The sequence below is a fragment of the Primulina eburnea genome, chromosome 11 (genome assembly GCF_022965805.1).
Source record: "Primulina eburnea isolate SZY01 chromosome 11, ASM2296580v1, whole genome shotgun sequence".
Taxonomy (NCBI): Eukaryota; Viridiplantae; Streptophyta; class Magnoliopsida; order Lamiales; family Gesneriaceae; genus Primulina; species Primulina eburnea.
Genome location: NC_133111.1, coordinates 37,656,553 through 37,677,818, shown reverse-complemented (window position 1 = coordinate 37,677,818; position 21,266 = coordinate 37,656,553). Strand labels below are relative to the sequence as shown.

The 21,266-nt window shown below is 42.9% G+C and overlaps 1 long non-coding RNA gene across 2 annotated transcripts; it reads left to right on the top strand.

Moving 5' to 3' along the window:
* Positions 1-7,175: 7,175 nt before the first annotated feature.
* LOC140805780 (uncharacterized) lies at positions 7,176-8,918 on the top strand. Of its 2 annotated transcripts, none has more exons than XR_012112333.1 (3): positions 7,176-7,377; positions 7,755-8,338; positions 8,521-8,918. It is a non-coding gene; the product is annotated as an uncharacterized lncRNA (long non-coding RNA). The 2 variants fall into 2 exon arrangements; XR_012112334.1 differs by having other exon boundaries at positions 7,357-7,475.
* The last annotated feature ends 12,348 nt before the right edge of the window (positions 8,919-21,266 follow it).

The following is a 21,266-nucleotide window of genomic DNA, read 5'->3' as shown; positions in this document are numbered from 1 at the left end:
ATTAATTGATATTACTGAAGCGAAAAATCAATAATTACATCCTCTGATTTATCGACCCAACATATCACCCCTGTCGATCAATCAGAACATCTAAAACATGGTATCCAGACCATATAACCCATATTAGATATTCATAGCTTCTCAACCCTCATCTTCTCTTTGACAGTCCCATGTGATCACATCACATAATTAATTCAACAAGAATGTTGAACTACTGAGCTCAGATTTTACTGTCTTCTAGAAGAACTTGTGAGTTTATGATCATACCTATTGACTAGGTGACAGATTCCATATTACGAATATATGTTCTTTGTTATTTCGCTTTGATTCCCAAAACATCGAGATATTGACCAATAGTTTGGTCTCACTCATTGATGCATCAAAGAACTTCAAGTTAGTAATCAAAGTTCATTATCCGCTCAGGATTAAGGTGTTATGTACGACAATCAAGTGATTTTGAATTAGTATGGTCAAATCAAATTCAAATCTCACGTGGTCCAGTCCAATACAACAAAATGTATCCTTAATTTTATTACCAAACCAAAGATAGGCTTCAATAAAATTGAGACGATCTTATCAAAATAATTTGTCCTTATTTATTTACCGATCGTGGACAATAATACTTGAATCTTTCTGTGTTTAACAGCTTAAACACTCAAATTATAATTATACAACAATCCAATGGACATATGCATTGCTCAAAAATAAATTTATTTAAACAAATAAATGAACATTATTCTAATTTCAAAATGTCATCAACATATAACAAAAGTACTCAATGGGCATCATACTATCGAACATCCTCCCACTTGCCCTAGAGTAAATGAGTCATGTCTAGTATACCCATATTTTGAATATGTTCCTCAAAAGCTCTAGCAGTTAAGCTTTTGGTGAAACGATCAACAAGATTTTCAGCAGATGCTATCTTGCACACTGTCATGTCTCCTCTTTGAACAATATCCCTCAGTAGGTGATATTTTCGTTCAATATGTTTTCCACGCTGATGGTTTCTTGGTTCTTTTGCATTTGCCACCGCACCACTGTTATCACAATATAAAGTAATGGCATTTGATGCAGCAGGAACAACCTCAAGGCTTAGCAAAAACTTTTTCAGCCAAACGGCTTCTTTTGCTGCTTCACAAGCCGCTACATACTCCGCTTCCATTGTGGAATCAGCAATACATGATTGCTTGTTATTCCTCCAAACAACGGCACCACCACCCAATGTGAACACAGATCCTGATGTGGATTTACGAGAATCTCTATCAGCTTGAAAATCAGAATCAGTATAACCCACAGGTGCCAACTCTGAAGCCGAGTAAACCAACATATACCCCCTAGTTCTGCGAAGATACTTGAGAATATGCTTTCAGCAATCCAGTGCTCTGGTCCTGGGTTTGACTGATAGATACTAACAATCCCAACAGCATAACAAATATCTGGTCGAGTGCATAGCATAGCATACATAAGACTTCCTACAGCCGAAGCATAGGGAACTTTTTTCATGTATTCCACTTCACTTGGATTCTTTGGATTGTGGTCCTTTGACAAGTGAATTCCATGTCTAAAAGGTGTTTGACCTCTCTTGGAATTTTGCATTGCATACCTCACCAATATTTTATCAATATATGAAGATTGAGATAAAGCAATCCGTTTGTTCTTCCTATCCCGAAGGATTTGGATACCTAGAACATAACTTGCTTCTCCCAAGTCTTTCATGTCAAACTGTTGAGACAACCAATTTTTGGTAGATGTCATCACCCCTACATTATTCCCAATAAGTAGGATGTCATCCACATAGAGCACAAGAAAAATCACCTTGTCATCCAAAATTTTCTTATAGACACAAGGCTCATCAAGATTTTGATCGAAACCATAATCTTTCACAGATTGATCAAATTTGATGTTCCAAGACCTTGACGCCTGCTTAAGTCCATAAATAGACTTTTTCAGTTTGCATACTTTATGCTCTTGACCGTTGTGAATAAAACCGTCTGGTTGTACCATATAAATGGTTTCGTCAAGATTTCCATTAAGAAATGCTGTATTGACATCCATTTGCCACACCTCATAATCAAAATGAGCTGCAATGGATAAGAGGATCCGAATAGACTTTATCATAGCCACAGGTGAGAAGGTTTCATCGTAATCGATTCCTTCTCTTTGGCTAAAACCTTTGGCTACCAATCTAGCCTTAAAGGTCTCTATTTTTCCGTCTATTCCTCTCTTTCTCTTGTAGACCCACTTACACCCTATATGTCTCACACATTCAGGAATGTCTACAAGAACCCAGACGGAGTTAGTGTACATGGATCTCATTTCTGATTCCATGGCACTCCTCCATTGGTCAGCGTCAACATCCTCCATAGCTTCTTTGTACGTGATGGGATCCTCCTCTTGTTCAATGGGAACCGCATCAAACGATTCTCCATAGAGCAAGTATCTAGAAGGTTGTCGAATGACCCTCCCACTACGTCTAAGTTGTGGAGGTTCTTGATTGATTGGAATTGATTGTCGTTGTCTTAAGTTCTCTTCTTGATCGTCTCCTTCATTCTCCATTTGGATATGATGGGGTGACCGATCATTGGAACCAATGTTTTCTACCACTTCATTTGTTTGGAACCCAGTGGTTAATGGTGGTAGAAATGTGAATTCAAACTGAGTAGGTTCAGTGCGGATCTCTGGAGTAGAAGATTCAGTAATCTCTTCCAAAAGAACCTTACTCTTTGATTTACTCTCTTCTATGTGCTTGTCCTCTAAGAAGGTTGCATTTGTACTAACAAATACCTTCTTGTCTTGAGGACTATAGAAGTAATATCCTCTTGTTCCCTTAGGATATCCAACAAACATGCATAATTCTGATCTAGGTTCCATTTTATCCATCTTTCTCTTTAGCACATAAGCATGACATCCCCATATCCGAATATGTCTTAGATTAGGCACGCGCCCATTCCACAATTCAAGAGGTGTTTTAGAGACAAACTTAGAAGGAACCATGTTCAATAAGTATATTGCAGTTTGGATAGCATATCCCCAAAAAGATGTACTGAGCTTAGAGAAACTTAGCATAGACCTGACCATGTCCAACAAGGTCCTATTTCTCCTTTCAGAGACACCATTCTGCTGAGGTGTAGCTGGTGCGCTTAATTGGGATATTATCCCATTATCTGATAAGTATGTTCTAAAGTCACTGGATAGATACTCCCCACCTCTGTCTGATCGAAGTGTTTTTATGCTCTTACCTAATTGTTTTTCCACTTCATTTCTGAATTCCTTGAACTTTTCAAAAGATTCAGATTTGTGGGACATTAGGTAAACATAACCGTATCTAGAGTAATCATCAGTGAAGGTGATGAAATACTCAAATCCACCTTTAGCTTGTACACTAATTGGTCCACATACATCAGTGTGCACTAATTCCAAAACTTCATTGGCTCTATGTCCTTTAGATTTAAAAGACCTCTTAGTCATTTTACCTTCTAAACAGAATTCACATACAGGCAAGGATTCCACCTTTAAATTACTTAAAGGACCATCATTTACCAACCGTTGAATTCTATTAAGGTTGATATGACCAAGTCTCAAGTGCCACAAATAAGTTTCATTAGTGGGAGACAATTTAATTCGTTTGTTGGAATCAATGTGATGCAAAGAGCTGTCATCATGTTTTAAGACATATAAATCGTTATTCAAATGTCCCTTGCAAATAAGAGCTTTATTCAAGGTAATATCAACCACCATTTGTGAAAAATGGACATAATATCCTTGTCTAAACAATAAAGCAACAGAAATCAAATTTCTAGTAATATCCGGAACATAATAACAATGTCTTAAAACCAAATGTTTATTATTCGAAAAATAAAGATAAACAATTCCAACAGCTTTTGCAGACACCACTGCCTCTGTGCCAACTCTTAGAGTATGCTCCCCTTCATTGAGTTTTCTGGTTACTTGGAACCCCTGCAAAGTATTGCATATATGATTAGTGGCTCCAGAATCTACAATCCAAGTATAAGTAGAATCAACCACAAAACAAGACTCAATAAAAGATAACTCACCACTAGCTTGCTTCTTGGAAGCTAGGTATTCTTGGTAGTTTCTTTTCCAATGACCCTTTTCTCCACAGTGGAAACATTTTCCCTTAGGCTTGCCATCCACCTTGACCTTCTTTTCATTTTGTTGTGGACCTTTCTTGTTGGGCTTCTTCCTCTTATTCCCATTTTTACCTTTCGGCTTGGAATAAGACGGCCCAGCAGAAGCAACAACAAATGCATCACCAGTTTTAGTCTTAAGAACACTTTCAGCATTTTGGAGTTCCTTCATCAGCTCAGTCAGGGACATGTTTAGCTTATTCATGTTATAGCTAACCTTAAACTGTGAGAACATCTCAGGGAGAGTCTCAAGTGCCATGTCAACCTGAGTCTCTGATTTGATTTCAGCCCCTAACACCTCAGCCACGTTAAACTGAGCGATCAATGCAAGCATATGATCTCTCACGGGCGTCCCAAGTTTCATGCGCATGTTCATAATGGTTCTAATGGCTGCTTGTCGTGCCTGACGTCCTTGATGCTCAAACATTTCTTGGAGGCTTTCCATGATTTTTGTAGCAGTGTCCATGTTCTGATGTTTCTGTTGCAGCACATTTGAGATGGATCCCAAAATGTAGCAACGGGCCATCTCATCAGAACTGATCCACTTATCATAAGCCTGCTTTTGAGCTACTGTGGACTCCGTCGTAGGCACCGATGGACAGGGTTCATGGAGCACAAACTTGTGTTTCTTCGCAATTAAGACAATCAATAAATTATGTTTCCAATCAATGTAATTTTCTCCGACTAGTTGGTTGTTGTTTAATATCATAGGCAGTGAATTTCCAGATATTTTTCTGAAATTAAAATAAATTTAAATGAGCAATGCAATAAAATTACGTGTTATGCATGAAATGCATTTGTAGATCCCAAAAACTACTACAACACAGCAATTTACCTAAAACTCCAAAATACATAATTTTTTCTTTAGGAAAAAACATGTTATTTATAGCTAGGCTGGGACCCTCCCACTAAATTCAATATATCTAGCAACTCATGCAATATTAATTTAGTATTGCTTGATTTTGGCCATCAAAAGATATTGTAAAAATATTTTATAGGAAATTCTCACAATATCATTACTTAAGTGTATACCCTTAAATTAATTATTTATCAAGTATCAAATTAATTATGTCACATATAGGGTGGTCACAATTAATTTTACTATAAAATAATTATGGGTCCAATCAAGTAACCAAAACAATGTTGCCCTCCTATAGGGAGACTAATAAAATTGGCACGAGGCATACATATATTCTTACTAATGGACTAATAAGGGAGACCGTGGGTTTATTTAAAATATACTCTCTCACACTTAATATTTAAATTTAATTTTTGGGTTTTATCCGATTAATAAAATCATGACTATTTTAACTCTTAAAATAGTTTAATTATTAATCAAAATATTTATTCTCTAAAAATAGAATAAATAAAATTTTATGCATTACAATATGTTACCTAAAGCGGTGTTTACATGGCATGATCATGAATGACAATTAATTTCGTAATTAAAGCAATAATTGACCAAGAACAAATTTATGGCCCATCCTAGACACAATAAAATTAAAGATCTAATTAAGCTCAAAAATGGCCCATTACTTCAATAAAAATTCCAGCCCAAGTAGTAAGCCCAGCAATCTGGTTTGGCCCATGGATAATTTTTCTGATCCGACCCGAACCCGCGAACCATCATCAACCCGACAGAAAAATCGCAGCCGCCGCCCCGCCGCTGGAATCGCCGGGAACCTGCGAACATGAAATTTTTCGCCGCGCCGGTCACTGGGAAACCATCGTGACACCATATCTATTTTGAAAACGAAAATCGGTGCTCGATTTTTCCAGATCCAGCGCCTAAAATCGTGGTGATTTTCGCACCTCTTCCGCGCCGCTCCACCGTGAAGAACGACGCGTGAGAAGGACCGGAAATCACCTTCACATTCATCCCTCATCCTCGCGGCCGCGGCGCTCTAGATTTCTCGATCCAGATTTGCATTCCATGGTGGTTTTCGGAAATTACAGAACAGGTCCCTGACGAATTGAAGAAGGTGCACTCCGGTCCCTGGAACCCTTTGGAAGAAAGGTCCTTGTAGTTTTAATTGAATTGCATCCGGCCCTCCAGTTCTTTAAACAGTAACAGAAAAGCCCAAATCCAAAAAAAAAAAAAATACAACAAAATTGCACGAAAATAACAAGGGGAAACATGGAGTCGTAATCCAACCCCTTGGTTACAGACTCGAAAATACGAAATACAATTTCACCAAAAAACTAAGGCCATAAACTGTTCAAAAATTAAATAAATCCATCCATTCAAACCATAATCACATAAATCTAACACCGCTTTAAACTAAAACATTCATAAATAATTAATTAATTCGAAATACGCAAAACAATATCAAAACCCGTGGCTTTGATACCTTATGTTAGCCAATATCGAGAGGATCGGATCACAAAAATTAATTTCTTGTGATTTCAATCTTCTCTTTTTTCACAGGATCGATTGTTCTACGTATTTAACACGAATTGATTAATTACAACACACAAGAATTTAGATATTATCCTTGAAGCGTGTTAACGATCTTCCTCTGCACTGGATCTACGCTTCAAACCTCCAAGCCTTCTCTGGTGTTCTCTCAAACTCTAAACGTAGGCTTGTGTTGTGTGTGGTCACAAGTTACAATATCACATATATATAAAATATATTGTGATATCTTGTAACAAAAAGATAATGACAGTATCTTTTTAATTATAAATTTAAATGGACAGAATATATTGTACCATATCTAGAAGATTATATGATAAACTTCAATGTGATATTTTGTCCAGATAAATTTATCTCACATATACCATAAATTATAACTCATATAATTTATCCGAGTTTATATTAGAGCCACCAAAAAGACCTGGTCGGATTCAATTAATTTAAGCTCCAATAAATTAATTTGATCCAATCAACTCATGATTTATCAAAATAATTTATTAATCTTATTCTACTCCACTGAAAGGATAAGATTACACTCTCAAATTAATTGATATCACTGAAGCACAAAATCAATAATTACATCCTCTGATTTATCGACCCAACATAAACATGGAGGTATCACATCATGCAGAATCGTACATGAGGAGATCTGTCCTGTTACTGCTTTGTGTGTATTGTTGGCCTTGCATCCATCATTTGTTGCATCTGCCCTGGTTGATGGAAATATTGAGATCTCTGAAGAGCTTGAGTGGGTTCGGACATGGGCCAGTGCAGGTGGCTGAATCAGACACAGACAAAGATTGCTACACGGTATGCGAAAAAGACTGTTTCCTAGAAGCTGAAGTTTCGTATCCTCATTCTTCCCATCTATCTTCTGTGCTCAGTTAGACTAGTGCAATCATGAGATGGTCTTGTTAATCCTTACAATTTTTACTTCACAAAAAAATGTTGTTGATTGTTCTAATGGATTTTCTTGAAGCTTGTTTTTTGTATTTTTAACTGATCTGGGTCCATTTTCATCCCATAATCCCTATCAGGTTTTTTGATTGTTTCCTTTGTTAAGACCTTCAATCTCTTTTACGGTCAACTTAGTTTTCTAGGATTTGATCTGAACGTGGCTGCCTGAATTGGATAAAAAATTTTGTCCCTTTAGTGTATATAATCATATTTTTGGCTTTAAACTGCAGCTCGCTATGGTGTGTCTGCAACTCCATGCAGAGATGGCACTGCAAGCTTCTCGAGCTCTTGAATCCACAAAATATACATCAAAACCGAAGAGCATTAGTATATTCCCTACTGTGTCGAATGGATCAATCAAACTCCCTTTTTAGATTCCGGAGATCAGTGTTTTGCCACTCCTGTACATTATTTTCAGATGTAGCCAGTTATCTTTTCGAGAGACTCGACACAGGTAGCCATGTGGTCTATTGTTTTTCCATGCGTGTATGTGCTTGCACTCTTCTGTTTATAATACAGATATTGTGGTGCAAATCCTATGATACACTTGTTCGATTTCTTAGCATCCAAAGAGGAATTCATCATATGCACAATTGTATTAAAAGATGGATACAAAATTAATATTTGAAGTGCAATTAAATTGAATCGCGTTAATGATCACTGTGGATTCCTTATGGATTTTAAATGAGGATTCTGGAAATATGGCTGCTGCGTGTATGGGAACTCGAGTTGCTAACGAGATGTTTAATTTGGACCAAGGTGCTTGACTTGATGCATGCCAGAATCAAGGAGAATAGAAAAAGCTTGATGAAAAGTAAGATGCGTCCTGCATATTTTGAGTTTACTTTTCAGCATTCGCTTGAGTTTCTGTGGGTGGCATTATGAGATTTGTGTGATTTAAGGATTTATCGATTCGAGACCACATTAGATGCTTTTGGTATTGTGTTATGTTTTACCCTACACAATGGTTTATTCACTTCTTGAATCATACTGCAGGGTGCAGTAAATGTTATAGAAGTTAAGACTCTTTAGAGCTGCAGAAATCAGTGATAAAAGCTTGGAGTACCCATTTGACCATAAGCTCGTGCAAGTCATTGGTCCTAGTTACCGAGTGTGGGTCGATTGAGGTTAATGAAGTTTGGTTCGGACAACGGTTAAAGGGCAGTGACTCTTTCTACTCTCTGGAATGGAACAGTTTCGGGAAAGCTGGATCGGGGAATCAACAGCAGGGCAATGGCTAGATAAACCAGAAACCACAAGTTGGACTGTGTCCTTTTGATTTTGCATTGATGATTCTTTGATCAAACTTTATTTGATGGAAAGTTCAAACGATCTTGCTTGTCTGATATTCAAATGCAAGGTATTGTATGGGCTATAGAAGATTTCAAGAGATCTTTCTTGATACCCCTAGTAGGATCCGGGTCATAGTCAGGGTCGATTTCAGGAGTATCCGGGTATAACTCCTCTTCCCGGATGGTATAACTCCTCTTCCCGGATGGATTGGTGTTGTACGCAATTCTTTATTATTTACCCGGGCCCTCATAGAGTTGGTCGGGTGCTTCTCCCCTGACCGGGTAGTGTTTCCCAGTTGCATATCCACTTTGGCAACCTCGAAAATAGCGTTACCTCGACAAGTGAGCCACACTTGAGTATAATCATTACATGCCATCTAATCTGCCAGAGCAACTTGGGTTTGGAGTGTCCGAGAAGTCATCAGAAGCTAGGATGGTAAACCGACTTAGTAGATGTCACGGAAATCGAGGTAACTACCCATTCCTCCCCTATAAATAGCCGGTATTAAATTCATTTAAAAGGAGAGAGACTCTTTGAACTAAAAAGTATTGTTCACATATATTCGCATATATATTGCTTAATTTCTTCTTTGCCTGCTGATTTAAGCATCGGAGTGGTCACGTCGGACACCCCTCCGGCGCCCATTCACGAGTTCATCTTCTTGTTTGCAGGTCAAGACTGAAGCCATATACCTTGTTCATTTTCCTAAACAACACTACAAATACTTGATTCGATCCGGTGGAGCACCCGACCCTGCTCATCTATTTCGCCTGGATCGCATCATTGGCGCCGTCTGTGGGAAATATACTGAATTCAAGACGTTGATATGGCTCGTACAAGAAGAACCGATCAGGGTGATCCTCATGCCCAGGGGGATGGGGGACAGACTTCGAGACAAGCCAATGTCAATAATACTGGGCCAAACATTACCCTGACCCCTGAGGAGTTAAAAAGAATGATGGCTGATGCCGTCGCGTTATATGCAGCTGGAAAGGAGGTCTCTCGACCTGTTACACCACCCGGTGATAAACAAGGTGATAAACAAGGACATGAAGAGGAGCAAGAACAGGAGAGAAGGGAAAAAGAAGTAACAGGGGAAGATGAGGAGTCCAGCGCCGGATCCAAATCTCCTACCATGGCAGAGGAATTGTCAAATTTACGGCAGAAGATGAAGGTCCTCGAAGGACAGTTGGAAGAACGAAGCGTTGCCCGAACAATCTTGAGAGGATGTCCGTTCGCAGACATCATAGTCCGGGAACCTCTTCCCGGGAATTTCAAGTCCGCCAAAGTAAAAGATTATGATGGCAACGCTGACCCAGAGGAACACTTGGCCAGATTTGAAAATACGGCCATGTTGCATTGCTACACTGACCGAATTAAGTGTAAAGTATTCCTAACGACGTTGGTGGATTCAGCTCAGAGGTGGTTCGAAGGCCTGGCATCCCAGAGTATTAACTCCTTTCAGGATTTCCAGAGGGTGTTTTTACACCATTTCAGTAGCAGCAAGAAGTACAAAAAGACTGCTTTTAGTCTTTTTGAGGTGAAGCAGAGTCCCGAGGAGAGTTTGCGGGCTTACATCAAAAGGTTCAACAGAGTGGCTCTAGACGTCCCATCTTGTGCCACCGAGACCAAGACTACTGCCTTCACCCAGGGTCTGAGAGAGGGTGAATTCTTTAAATCGCTAACCAAAAAAGTGCCCGGGGATTTTGAGGACCTGTTATCCCGGGCAGAGAAGTACATAAATATGGAGGAAGCCCAGAAACAGAAGAGGGAAGCAGTGAGGAAAGAAAGGGGAGACCGGGTATCCAAACCCGAGGAGAGGGGACAGAAGAGGGGCAATCCAGGGCATTTCTCTCATCATGTGCCTCTGAAGATTGTCCGAGAGAGGGAGGTGCAGGAGTGTAGTAGGGATTTAGCTCCGGATCATCAACTGGCTCGGCCAGAGAAGACAGGATTTTGTGCGCTTCACAAATTAGGCTATCATAATACTGAGGATTGCAAAGTTCTAAAGGGAAATTATGTTGCGCCTTCCTTCCCAAAGCCCACTATCAATACTCAGATGTCTAGGGTGCCGCCGTGGACATCCCGACAGCCCGGATCTAGTTCTCAGAGAGGAGGTGTGAGAAACAACTCTAGAACCGAGCCCGGAAGAAGAAGGGGGCCTGAACCTGAGCAGAGAAAGAAGTCACCCCCCGTTGTAGGGACAATTAAAATGATATCCGGAGGCTCTACTGACGGAGACTCCAATCGGGCAAGGAAGTCAAGAAGTAGGAAAGAGTGCTTGGAGGTGGAAGGAATGAGGGGCAATGAGGCAGTCATCAGTTTCGGCCCGGAATACCTGAAAGGGGTGAATCTACCCCACAACGATGCCTTGGTGATCCAAGCCCGGGTGGCGAATTATGACATTCTGCGGGTTTTCGTAGATTCAGGCAGTTCTGTGAATGTAATTTTCCAAGATGCTTTTGAGCAGATGGATTTACAGGGCTATCACCTGGAAACAGTGGAAACTGCTCTTTTTGGTTTCGCCGGACACATGGTTTATCCAGAGGGGGAGATTATTTTGCCGCTGACTCTGGGCTCTCACGATCTAAAGAAAACAGTGATGACTTCTTTCACTGTGGTGAACTCCCCGTCATCATATAACATTATCCTGGGGAGGCCGGCTATGAATGAGTTAAGGGCTGTAGCGTCTACCTACCACCAGAAAATAAAATTTCCTGTGGGAGCAAGGGTAGGAGAAGTTCGGGGAGATCAACCCTCTTCTCGAAAGTGTTATGTAGAAGCGGTCCGGGCGGATCGGAGCAGATTTAAGAGGGAGGGGAAGAGGGTTAGGACAGGAGAAAGAATAGTGGAGGAAGGGGAGATCCACTTTGTGGCAGAAGAAGAGCAGGAGGCGGTGGAAGTGGGGCCGGGACAGCAAATCCGGGTGGCTCGGGATCTCAGCATGACCACCCGGGTAAGTTTAATTAAGTGTTTAAAAACTAACATTCATGTATTTGCCTGGTCCCAGCAGGAGCTTACGGGGATTTCTCCCCTTATATCGGAGCATCATTTGAACATCATCCCGGGATCTCACCCCGTGAAACAAAAAAAGAGGCATTTTGGTCCTGAAAAGGACAGGGTCATATCCGAACAAATAAAGGAGCTCCTGAAGGCAGGGCACATTCGGGAGATTCAATTCCCTACATGGCTTTCCAATGTGGTTTTAGTACCTAAATCCACTGGCAAATGGCGCATGTGCGTAGATTTTCGTGATCTAAACAAAGCATGCCCCAAAGATCATTATCCACTGCCCCGGATTGACCAGCTGGTAGATTCCACTTCTGGTTATGAGCTGCTGAGCTTTATGGATGCGTACCAGAGGTATCATCAAATTCCCCTGGCCAAAAAAGATCAAGATAAGGCCAGTTTCGTCACCTCGGGAGGTACATTTTGTTATGTTGTAATGCCTTTCGGGTTGAAAAATGCAGGGGCCACCTATCAGCGTCTTATGGATAAAGTATTCGAGAAGCAGCTGGGGCGGAACGTAGAGGTCTATGTGGATGATATCTTAAGCAAGACCCGGGAGGTCACTACTTTTATTGATGATCTGGAGGAAACTTTTGCCACCCTCATGCAATATGGGATCAAGCTTAACCCGGCCAAATGTATTTTTGGCGTAAAGAGTGGCAAATTCTTGGGATTCATGGTCACAGATCGGGGAATTGAGGTAAATCCAGAGAAGGTGAAGTCTGTCTTATGTATGCCTTCCCCCCAATCTGTAAAAGAAGTACAAAAACTGACAGGAAGGATTGCTTCCCTTTCTCGATTTATATCCCGATCAGCACACCGAAGTTATCCTTTCTTTCAAATCTTGAGAAAGGCCCAGCAATTCGGGTGGAACGATAAATGTGAACAAGCCTTCCAGGACTTGAAAGCCCATCTTGCAGAGCTCCCGGTATTAGTAAAGCCCGAGCCCGGGGAAAAATTATTCCTATATTTATCCTCTACAGAGCATGCTGTCAGTTCATTGTTGATCAAAGAGGAAGGCTCTGATCAGAAGCCTATTTATTACGTCAGCCACGCTCTAAGAGGGCCCGAACTCCGGTATACAGAGGTAGAGAAGATTGCATTGGCTTTAATCGTAACTTCCCGGAAGCTAAGACCGTACTTCTTATCACATCAAATAGTGGTTCTTACCAACAGCCCTCTTGGTAAAATCATGACTCATGCTGAGGTATCTGGGCGAATGATTAAGTGGACTGTGGAATTGGGGGAGTACGATATCGAATATAAACCACGAGTGGCTATCAAGGCACAAGCTTTGTCAGACTTCTTGTCTGAGATGATCCAGCCCAGTGAAGAGGAAGTGTGGAGAGTTTTTGTAGATGGGGCGTCTAGCCTGGCAGGGTGCGGAGTAGGAGTCGTGATGATATCTCCCCCGGGAGAAAAAATCAAATTGGCAATAAGGATTGATTCCCGAGTAACTAATAATGAGGCCGAGTACGAGGCTGTGCTAGCTGGAATTCGAGCTGCTCGGGAAGTCGGGGCTTCCCGAATAATTATATATTCTGATTCACAGCTTGTCACTCAGCAGATAAGGGGTGTCTACGAAGCCAAAGATGACAGGATGCTGAAATATTTACAGCTTATCAAAACACGAGCGGAGGGCTTTTCGGATTGGAGTATCGAACAGATACCCCGAGAGGAGAACAGCGAGGCGGATATTCTGGCAAAAATGGCTGCCTCCCTAAGTGAAGTAAGTACCCGAGAAGTGTTGCACGTCTCCCGTTTGATCCTCTCGACCGACGAAGGAAGAGCCCCCGATCCAGAAAACTCTTGGATGACGCCCTTAATCAGATTTATTGAAAAGGGTGCACTACCCGAGGACAGAGGTCAAGCCCAGAAGATTAAGAGACAGGCTTCCAGGTTTGTTTTCTTAAACTCAATCTTGTATAAAAGATCATTCCAGGGGCCTCTCTTAAAATGCTTACCTGAAGAGGAGGTAGATTATGTACTCCGGGAGATTCATGAAGGATGCTGCGCAGAGCACCTTGGAGGAATGTCTCTAGCTCGAAAAACCATGCTTGCCGGGTTTTGGTGGCCAACTCTTAACCGAGATGCCACCCGGATAGTTCAAGCTTGTCAGAGCTGTCAACATCACGCAAATTTTAAGCACAGCCCGGCCGCTCTCATGAAGCCCATCTGGGCATCTTGCCCTTTCGATCAATGGGGTATGGATATTGTGGGTCCCTTCCCAACTGCTCGGGCTCAGAAGAAATTTTTATTAGTAGCAGTGGATTACTTTTCCAAGTGGGTTGAAGCCGAGCCCTTAGCCCGAATTACCGAGCAGGAAGTGTTGAAATTTCTGTGGAAGAATATTGTATGTCGATTTGGGGTGCCCAGAAGACTAATCTCGGACAATGGCAGACAATTCCAGGGCAAAGAAATTATGTTGTGGTGCCAGGAAACGAAGATTATTCAATCTTTTACCTCTGTTGCATATCCACAAGCTAACGGTCAAACAGAGGTTGTCAATAGAATCATTGTGCAAGCACTAAAGACCAGATTACAAGGTAAAGGAAAAGATTGGGTGGAAGAATTGCCTAGTGTTCTCTGGGCTTATCGGACTACTCCCCGGGCACCTACTCAAGAAACTCCTTTCAGCTTAGTGTATGGTTCTGAGGCAGTCCTTCCCGTAGAGATCGGAATGACTTCTTCTCGGGTAGAAGCTTACCCAAGCAGCAATGATCAGGCCAGGGCTATGGAATTGGATCTGATAGAAGAAAAGAGAGATCGAGCATGCATCCGAATGGAAGCATATAAGAATCGGATTATGAAATCATATAACAAAAGGGTCCGGATCCGAAATTTCCAAATAGGAGATCTCGTCATGAAAAAGGTCAATCCTGCTGGGGAAGTCGGAAAGTTAGAAGCCAGGTGGGAAGGACCTTACAAGATTACTCGAAAAGTCAGTTCGGGATCTTTCTATTTAGAAGATGCACAAGGGCGTTCCCTCAAGAGACCTTGGAATGTATTTAATTTAAAACAGTATTATGCTTAAATGGATGTATTGATTGAAGATATAATGGAAGATATATTTTTCTCAGAAGTGTTCTATTATTTCTTGCATCTTAAGTTCGACGAGTACTAATCTTAAAAGCTCAGGGCACTACACCCTGGCTCGGGGCTACACACCTCGACCATTCCAAGTCCCGGGACATGCTCCCCGGCCCAAGGCTCCGCACCTTGGTTCTTAAAAGCCCAGGGCACTACACCCTGGCTCGGGGCTACACACCTCGACCATTCCATGTCCCGGGACATGCTCCCCGGCCCAAGGCTCCGCACCTTGGTTCTTAAAAGCCCAGGGCACTACACCCTGGCTCGGGGCTACACACCTCGACCATTCCAAGTCCCGGGACATGCTCCCCGGCCCAAGGCTCCGCACCTTGGTTCTAAAAAGCCCAGGGCACTACACCCTGGCTCGGGTCTACACACCTCGACCATTCAAAGTCCCGGGACATGCTCCCCGGCCCAAGGCTCCGCACCTTGGTTCTTAAAAGCCCAGGGCACTACACCCTGGCTCGGGGCTACACACCTCGACCATTCCAAGTCCCGGGACATGCTCCCCGGCCCAAGGCTCCGCACCTTGGTTCTTAAAAGCCCAGGGCACTACACCCTGGCTCGGGGCTACACACCTCGACCATTCCAAGTCCCGGGACATGCTCCCCGGCCCAAGGCTCCGCACCTTGGTTCTTAAAAGCCCAGGGCACTACACCCTGGCTCGGGGCTACACACCTCGACCATTCTAAGTCCCGGGACATGCTCCCCGGCCCAAGGCTCCGAACTTTGGCTCTTAAAAAGCCCAAATGACCATGAGGACCGGGTCTGGGAATACATATGTATTTCACATATCATTTAGTCACAAGGAAGAAAAGAAAGTTCTTCATTAAAGGGCTCGAAGGCCGGAAATTACAAAGAAAAAAGAGAGAAGGTAAACAATCCTACTCTAAAGGTGCAGTTTGATCCCCGGACTCCCCAGCCTCTTGGTCAGCATCACCATCTTTAGGAAGGGAGTTAATGGCTTTGTCAATATCCGGGAAGCCTTCTTTGTTAGCCGGGATTAAGTTTTCCTCTTCAAACTGTTCCCGGCATTTCTCAAAACCGACTTTGAAGTAGTTGTATGATCTATCTTCAACAGCCGCTTGGAAATCTGAGGATTGAAGGAAAATAGTCTTCCATTCCTCTTGAGTAAGCTGTAAGGATTTAAGCTTATCCTCAGCAGCCACGACTCGATGTTGTTGGCAAGTAGCTTCTTCCTCAAGGTAGCGGGTCCGGGATTCCAAGAAAGCAATCTGCCTTTGAGAGGCCTCTTCTCGGATTAAACTTTCATCCCGAGCACGCTGAGCGGAAGCCAAATGCTGGTTGGCCATTTCCAGGGAGGCCAGGAGACCGGTGACTTTCTCCTCATGCAGCTTGGTAGCCCGGGCAATATCTTCTCGAAGTTGATCATGAATTTCTTGAGCCGCCCGGGCTTGCCTATTCGTCTTGGTGGCTACTGCAGCCACCTCCTCAAAAGCAGACATTATCATTTGAGCAGCCTGAGCAAAAACAAAGAGCAAAAGTCATAAAGAATGTGTCAAAATATAAGTGTAATAAGGAGAAAAACTTACGGAATAGAGGCGGTTCGATCCTTCCAGAAATCTATTGCAGGCCGGAACACTTTTTAGAAAGGCCGCCTCAGAAAGACTGAGCATCTGCTTAAAGCGTTTCGCGCCACTAGAAGTAGGCCCTTCGAAAAAAATGTTAGTCGAAGGAAATTCGGAGCTGGAGGCTTCCTTGAACTGCGGAGGAGGAAGGGATTCGTGGGAACCAGAAGGACCCTGATCACCTGCAGGAGGATTATCCAAGATAATCAGTTCGGGCTCGACAGCCAAGATCCTTTGCCTTTTACTAAGAGGAACCAGATCTTCGGCCTCCTGTGAGGTCTCAACCACTACCCGAGGAGTATCATCCCGGGAAGGATTCTCTCGAGTAATTTCGATTCCCCGGGGCGTTTCCTCCATAGCACGTTGTTTTTCTGCTTCGGCCATTGCCCGGTTTGTTGCGAGTTCCTTTTCCCGGGCCGCCTTTTCGACTGCCCGTCTTTTAGCGAAAGCTGCTTGCATCTCGGAGTTATCTGGACAGAGGAGAAGTAAGTGTTGAGTAAATCAAGGAAAGAACAAGGGAGGGGGTGGCAAGAAAGAAGGGTGAATTACCGGGTTGAGGGCCCGAGCCCGCCACCTCATCAATCATGCGATCTTCGGGATCCTCACCCCGGGGACTCAACCCATATGTGATCAAATTATCATCAGAAATTAATGTGGAAGATGAGTATTTGCGCCCTTCCACCAAATCCTGGCTCACGATGAAGGGTTCTTCAAATTTATAGGTACCGGGAAGCGAAGGTTGTGTAGGCAGAGAAGAGAGAAAGCCAGACAAGCAGGGAAGATCTCCCGGAAGTCGAATAAAAAAGTATCTTCCTTTCCACCCTTTTTGAGAAGAGGGAATATCATCAAGGAAGCGAGCGTTATGCCGGGCAGTCAGGGATAAGGCATTATCCCCAAACCGGCAAGAAAAGTAATAGTGAAGAATGAGGGGGTTAATAAGAAAATTATTCATGTTAAAGAGGACATAAGTGGCAGCCATTATCCTAAAAGAATTAGGGTGAAATTGGTTAATGGGTACGCCAAAAAATTTGGCAACTGCAATGAAAAAGGGGTGAATCGGAAATCTAAGACCATTCTTAATTTGGTCCCGGAAAAAAGTAGTGTACCCTTGAGGGGGGTTTTTTGCCCTATCAGAGGACTCGGGTATTAAAATAGAAAGATTGGAAGGAATACTACCCAAGGTCCTAAGTTCTTCATCCGCCCCTGGGCGCAGGGTGCTACTCAAAGAGGAGAACCAGGGAAATCCAGGGGCCTCGACAGGAGGAGGGCTCACGGCCCGAGTTTTGCCCTTACCTTTTCTTTGGGCAAGAGTTCGGGAGGAATTAGGAATGGAGGGTTTAGAAGAAGATGGTTTAATTAAAGAGGCTACTGGTCTCTTAGCAGGTTGGGTGATAGAGCGTTGGGGTGGGGGAGATTGAGAAGCATCGGAGCGTAACGCAGCAGATTCGTCGCTAGGAGAGCCTCGCGCATTGGCTCCCGACGTTGAAGAAGTAGAGTTTGACATGATAAAAATAGAGAACTTACAGGTTTTGAAGAAGAGCTTCGGAAGTGGGTGATTTTTTGCACGGAAGAGCTTCGAGGAGCAATTTAAGCAGGGCTTCGCCGGAGATTCGAATTTGAAAGTGATATTTTCAAAATAATTTAGGCGCTACTTATAAGGAGAAGGACTCGATCTCTACCCTTGATTTACATCTGATCGGATGGACGAGATGATCCTTGGGAATCGGTAAGGACACGCGTAATCATTATGGTGTCAGACTTATCAACGCCTCGAAATTCGAAACGTTGATAACCGTTGAAGCAAGAAAGGTACGTACTATCACAGTACCTTTTGAATTACCCAGTTTTTGGTAGCCCGGGGGGTTTAAGGCCCCGGCATGTTATTTGGGAGCCCGGGAGGTTTAAGGCCCCGGCATGTTATTTTATAAATCGGGAGGTTTGAGGCCTCGATATGTTATATGTTATGTTAAACCGGGGAGATTTTAAATCCCGGTTTTTACTTGGAAACACGTAAATTTGAGGGAAGTACACAAGCAAAATGCGCGAAGTAAAAGGCGAGGCCCCCGACAACTTGTTCGATAGCCCGGAAATTTAATTACCCGGGATTGTGTTTTTAGTCCAGGAAGAAGGATATCGCACTCCGGAATAGATTCCCAGACAGGTATATCGCGGAGACGTTTTCAGTTTTATAATTCGAATTATTACGATTGGTTGAGCATCTATTGTTGCGACGCACGTAAATTTATATAGATTTTCTGGAAAAGAGGCAATAAAGCAATAAAAAGCAATAAATTTCTCATTACATAAAGAAGCGGCGAGCAATTATGTCATCCATTACAACAGACACAGAATCTCGCCATTCTGTTATCCAGTTAGTCAGCTCGTGGATTCGAAGATTGACAAAGGTTTCGTTGTGCATTATCTTGGTTAGCGCATGCCATTCTTTCCGCAGCATCATGTGTAGTAGAACCTGGTCATTAACCAGGTCTGTAATCCGGGCCACTGCAAATTCTCGGATATACTTCCTCGCTCTTGCTCTTTGTGCTCGAGTAAGAACGAGACTGTTGCGGTAGGAAAAATCCAGATCGTGGGCCTTATCTCGTACGGTCATAACTTTCCTCCACACGCTCTCCTCGATGCCTCTCTTTAGCTCCTCTAGATGAGGACGCATTGCCGGGGTCACCAAGACGTGTGTGCTGCTGCAAGCACTGGAACCGCCTGAACTCGACATGGTATAATGGGAAATTGTTTTTTGTGTTCACCCTCTTACTTATAGGCAAACGTCCTTAAATGTGGGGGAAATCCAAGAGTCTCAGCCATGCGAAGCGTCTCCTTTATTATTCAAAGGCAAGAGTTGATCATAGCCATCAGATTTGGACAGGTGTATGGTCAGGATGTCCCTCGTAAAGTGCGCGGAGCAGACGAAAGGATCTGAACAGTTATCAAAACGTCAAATCGGAGGTGCCTCGAAATACGGAACGTTTTTGTTTGGCAGGAGTTCAATAAATCTCATATTATTATGGCACCACGTCAGCAGACCGGGGGATTCTTGGTCCCTGTTTATTCTTTCTCTCGAACTACAAACTCGAGATCTCAACATAACAAACTGATAAATGCTATCACGAAAACAAAAGGACATTTCATTATTAAAAATGAGCACGAATTACACGGAGATGTTCATCCTCTACAACAACCCTCCATTTGTGCAGCCAACCGCTGAGACCTCCGGTAGCGGTCTTGCCAAAGCTATCTGACCCGGCTATGTCTTCCAGGATCTTCAACTCCTTCTCTAGCATTAGTGCGTAGACACCATGGTGAGTAAATATGTCCACATACTCCGCAACACAAAGACGTTCACGATACTTCTGCATACGAGCCACGTTCTCAGGAGCAGGAGCCCCTTCTGCGTACTGAGAAGATTCCAGCTCGTACAATTTTTCCCAAAATAGGAGTATTTTGTGGAAAACTTCGTCTTCCAAATCAGTCTTCCGTCTCTCTGTGGCCGCACGCATAAATTCCCCCGCCATATCAGGAGCTTTCGAATTGCTTGAGCTTGCCATTGCATTGATAAGATGGAAGGATAAGCAAGGTCTCTATTTATAGGGTAGAGCGTTCATCTCTACCTTCGATTCAAATTTAATCGGACGATCGCAGGACGCTTAGGAAATCGTGCGTACAAGTGAAGAGACGTGTGCAGTTATTGAGAGTATAGACTCATCATTACCTTGAAAAACGAGCAATTTTCAGTAGCATCCTCATTAATGTATTCGATCGATTCTCTTGAGAATAGTGATTATCAGACATCGAGGAGTCAAGGATATGGGATACGAGACACTCCAAAAGTTCCCTTGTTTAAATATTTGTTCACAATTGCAAAGAGTGCAGAAAGGATCAAATCGGGACAGCGAGTCAAGCTCTAGCCCGACTATTTTAGGGATGGGTGGTGATACCCCTAGTAGGATCCGGGTCATAGTCAGGGTCGATTTCAGGAGTATCCGGGTATAACTCCTCTTCCCGGATGGTATAACTCCTCTTCTCGGATGGATTGGTGTTGTACGCAATTCTTTATTATTTACCCGGGCCCTCATAGAGTTGGTCGGGTGCTTCTCCCCTGACCGGGTAGTGTTTCCCAGTTGCATATCCACTTTGGCAACCTCGAAAATAGCGTTACCTCGACAAGTGAGCCACACTTGAGTATAATCATTACATGCCATCTAATCTGCCAGAGCAACTTGGGTTTGGAGTGTCCGAGAAGTCATCAGAAGCTAGGATGGTAAACCGACTTAGTAGATGTCACGGAAATCGAGGTAACTACCCATTCCTCCCCTATAAATAGCCGGTATTAAATTCATTTAAAAGGAGAGAGACTCTTTGAACTAAAAAGTATTGTTCACATATATTCGCATATATATTGCTTAATTTCTTCTTTGCCTGCTGATTTAAGCATCGGAGTGGTCACGTCGGACACCCCTCCGGCGCCCATTCACGAGTTCATCTTCTTGTTTGCAGGTCAAGACTGAAGCCATATACCTTGTTTATTTTCCTAAACAACACTACAAATACTTGATTCGATCCGGTGGAGCACCCGACCCTGCTCATCTATTTCACCTGGATCGCATCATTTCTTATTTATAGTTGTAGTTTATATGTCAAATGGAAAAATGCTGTGTTTGTTGTCCTTTTTTCCTTCATTTTAGTGCAGTGCTACTGATGGACATATACCGCTGGTCTCCAAAAGAATATAAATCGAGAGGCGCACGG